Genomic DNA, 4,535 nt, shown 5'->3' with positions numbered 1-4,535 from the left:
CCGCCACTGCCTCCTTTTCTCCGTTCGTTCGATGTGTATCCCTCCTCCTTTTAGCTCTTTCCTCCCCTTGGCAGCCCCTTCTTAGGCCGACACAGTCCCCTCCCGGCCTAGCCATCGCCAACCACCACCTCCCACTACCTTTCTACGATACGATGCGATACGATACGATACGATACGATACGAAACCAGACGATATGATACGATATGATGTGCGATGCGATGCGATGCGATGCGATGCGATGCGATGCTATGCGATGCGATGCGATGCGGCTCCCCTTTGCCCCGCGAAACGATACGCCACTGTGCCTATGCACCATTAGTCGAAAACATACGCCAACTTCCCCTTGTTTCCCTTTATTATTTTTCGATATTACGCTAGAACTCTGCTTGTTTGAATTCGCTGAATTATCGGCGGATAATCAGTCCGTATATAATCGAGCTTTATTCATTTTTGTCGCTACCGTTTGTTCTTCGTTCGCATAATCGAAGCTCGCCTTCGAACAGATGTACTGGATCGACGAAAGTTCCATTAATCTGACTAAAATTTCGTTTCGACAACGAAGGCTGTTTCTTCCATTGGCTTCTCCGTTACCACCCACAAACGTATTCGCTGACTTTCTGTTCTTCCATCGACGTTACGTGGCCGGTTGTGATTTTATGGAATTTGGGTGGGGGTTGTTTTGCGGGCGCGTCGTTGATGCAATGTAAGTGCGTCACAGGGCGATGATAAGACGACGGCCGAAGAAAACGGAGGCTCGTACGAGCCATTGCCTGATAAGAGCATGGACAGTGCGCAGGAATGTTCTCTGACTGCGTGCGATTACCTGTTTCGTACGGAGGAAAACGGCGATTTTTAAGTTCTACGACCACGTTGGCAACGATACATTGGCATCGTATGAGCTATCAACTATCGGATATATCTGTTTGCTCGCTTATTTATCTATTTCTCGATTCTTAATTCTTCTAAGAAACGTTTGAATCACGCTCTTGTCTCGACGAACAGAAAGCTACTCTCAGCTAGTCTGATATACGTTTCGACGAAATCCGCGGCAAGATATTGGAACGAAAAATCGTGCGTATCGACCACGATTAACTCATTTTTTGTCACCGATAGGCAAGTACGACTGTACTGCGAAAATGTCCGAAAGAACGTGGCAGGGTTTAATAACGACCTGTTTGTGTATTTTCGAAAGGATTGGAATTTTACAAGTAGGCCTTATCGTGCGGCTCTCCGCCGCTCCGAAGAAATACGTAACCGCATCGATAACCTTTCGCGTAGAACTTCGGCCGGTCGTTCCGAGACGACACGACTTTTCAGAAAATCTTACGCGTGCCCTTGGAAATTTCTCAACCGCGAAAGTAACGAAAACGAAAAAGGAAAGAGATTCGTCTTCTGATTCGTAGCAGAGAGGGGGGCAAAAAATGCGAAGATAAGAGCGAGAGCAATTTGTCGGCAGATAAGAGCAAGACGCGTTTACTGGAAGGAACGAAGGCGAAGCCGAAGTGAAAATAGGAGACGGCCAGACGCTGGCGTGCGAAACGAACGAAAAGAACAATCCAGAAGCTCGTGCAACGGCTCTCGGTCGGATTTCTTCCGTTCTAGGCCAGCACCGATTCTCTTTGCTGATCGCACAATGCGCTTCACGATGGTAAACCACTGCGAATATCAATATTTCTCTTACCAACGATACGCTTATCGTACGTGTGGTTTTTAAACGTTACATCTTGGTTGGAAGATCCGAGCTGCAAGACACGAAGTAACACGCGTTGAAGCTACAAGTGGTTCTTCTCTGGTATTATGGGATCCGTAGAGGGGATGATTTTTGCAGCAAAGTTTTCCATTTTACGTTAGACGACGAGGAAAATATCGTGTTCGATAAATGTATTACGACGCGAATATGTTTGTCGTTGATTGAATTGATCGAAGCTCGCTGCAAGTTAACTAGGGCACCGTCTATCTGTACAGGAATTTCATAAACCGGAACCGCGTGTACTTGAAATTCCGAAGAAACGGAGAAACTATCGAGTCGATTCGAACACCATAGAAGAAAAACGTGCCAAAGGATAGTGTTTCGATACGAAATACTCGAGAACGAAAAACACGGTACCGTTAGGTAAAGAAATATAAATCTCTTGAAAATATTAAGACAAGCAACGGTTTAACGATATCTTCGATATTTTGATATTATAGCGAGCAATGTTTTTCAACGTGCGGAACAATTTTGTGAAAGATACAGCGTACGACTTGTATTTTTCTCTTTTTCTCGCTTTGTTTTTGCCTTTGGTCCGGCTAAAAATCAATATCTCGACGAAAACACGTTTTTAATTTGTTCGTTCACCGTGGTAAGTATCGCTGCAGGTTCTCGTGAGAACGAGATCGTTTCCGCTTATTTCTCAACGTATCCGGGCTCCCAGTTACATCACACGTCGTTATCGCTTTACCCAATGCGAAGACAAAATATTGCTGGGATAAGTTGCACGCTATCCAACGTGTGAGAGAGGATGGGGACGATAATCGATGAGATACGACGACGCTAATCGCGTACGCAGAAAGACGAGGTACTTCTTTGCTCTCTTTCTCTCCACGATAAGCGCCACGTTCTTTTACCTTCGAGCGTTGCCACCGCTTCCGGTTATTGGACGGTGACCAACTGTTCTCCTCGAGTACCACGAAGTCACTGCCAAATTGATTTTTTCCCCAACCATGGCAATTTTCAGCATGGGCCACGAACACACGCGATCGTTTCGTTTAACCATGCTGCTCTCTTCTCCTCGCGTTTCCGCTTTAAACATTTGCCACCCCCTTCCCCTTTGCTTTTCGAACGCTCCATTCGTAGGAAGATATTGGGTTGGCAACTAAGTGATTGCGGATTTTGTCATTAGGTGGTACCGACAATATCCGCAATCACTTAGTTGCCAATCGAACAAAAGCAAAGTCGCGTGGGATATTCAAATCAATTTAAAAAACTATCCGTGTTTCGATAATATCTATCGAAATAGAAGATCCAACTGCAGGAGAAGAGGCGAGGTATGTTTGATGCGGTTTTCGACTTGCTAAAAAGTCGACAGAGCCAAGCAAGAACTCGTCGTCGTGTTCAGCAAGACCACATGGATACACAGAATTTTCAACGAGTTGTATATGCAAAGCGAGAAAAAATATTGTATTAAGTTACGCTTCATCGAGTCACACGAACTCGCAATCGCGCGTGTGTACACGTTCGCACACGAACGCGTGCCTTCAGCGAGATCCACTAAAGCGAGCGTTAGTCAAGTGCACTCGACGATTACTAGGCGACATACTCCACTGATCTTCATAGCCGTCTTTGCCTCGAGTCAAAGACTGCCGCTGAACGATACCGAAAAACCTTTCTATATATCTACCTTTTCTTTGTCTATCGTGGAAATCGGTCCGATTCGTCCTGGATTTCAAGAAAGAACGACAAGTATTTTTGGCCGGTTCGATCGTCTTGCCATTGCGATTTCGCGACGACAGTCGACGGTGTCACGGCTAAAATAGCGAGCAATGCTAAAAATTGAACGATTCCATGTCGATCGATTAAAGAGGATAAATTCCAAAGGGTACGAAGGTCGAGACCAATATCGTTCATCCGGAGCAACGTTGTTGGCCTGATCATTCGTCTGTTCGTCGGATTCTCGCCTTTTTTATCTCTCTCTCTCTCTCTCTCTCTCTCTCTCTCTCTGCCTTTGGTACACGTAGAGAGTGGACGCAGCAGCAACCTTTTAAAAAGCGAAACACCGCTACCTTCGAAATGGGCAATTTTAGCCGGGAAAAGGTTTTTTTGACCCGACTACTTTCGGACCCTGTTTTTTACTCGAAATACGAGTCCGTGGACCTTGTCGAAACTGAAAAGAACGGCAAGATAGAGAAAATGAAAAAATACAAACGCAGAAACTTTTTTAATCCTTACTTGGCCAACTGAAACGCTTACCGAAGTTCCACGTTTTAATATTCAAAAAGCTTTTGCATAAATTTTGTAAAGATATCCGTGCAATGAGGTAACGTTGCGAACGTAACGTATAATATCCAACATTACCGCGATACTTCGCTAAAAAAGAAAACGTCGTTGCACATTAGGGTTAAGAGGGCTTTAGAACATATTTTTCGTGAAAGACGGCTCCGAGTGGAGCGTAAGTAACAATAACGCCGAGAGGCAATTGGAATCGATCGGCCAAGGGACAATTACGAAAATAAAGCGTCGAACACAACGGCATCGGCTGTAAACTGGGGCTCGCGTCGGTGAAATCTTGGTAGAGTTGGTCGGAGACATCCGCAGGCCCGCGACGCCAGGCTTACGCTACTGAAAAGAGACTTCTGGATTCTCAGAGCGTGCCTGGTAAATAATAATACGTCGTTGCTAATGGAAACCTACTTCGCGTTGGCTTCTCCAGAGTAGGTTTCGCGAAAGGGAGAAGTGTGTCATGCACAAAAGCCTTTTCCAAATCGTCTTAAAGCTTTGTCACTATTATCATAATGATGTCAGATGCCTCTTTTTCTTTCTTTTCTCTCCCTTTTC

At 45.2% G+C, this 4,535-nt stretch overlaps 1 protein-coding gene across 5 annotated transcripts in view; it reads right to left on the bottom strand.

The window, feature by feature from the left end:
* Positions 1–4,535, bottom strand: part of LOC100741505 — an 83,032-nt gene that overhangs the window by 42,106 nt on the left and 36,391 nt on the right. The gene's annotated exons all lie outside the window — the stretch shown is intronic.

The sequence above is a fragment of the Bombus impatiens genome, unplaced genomic scaffold (assembly GCF_000188095.3).
Source record: "Bombus impatiens unplaced genomic scaffold, BIMP_2.2 scf_0406, whole genome shotgun sequence".
Classification (NCBI taxonomy): domain Eukaryota; kingdom Metazoa; phylum Arthropoda; class Insecta; order Hymenoptera; family Apidae; genus Bombus; species Bombus impatiens.
Note: the sequence above shows the minus strand (reverse complement) of the source record. Positions and strands in the feature narration are given on the sequence as shown.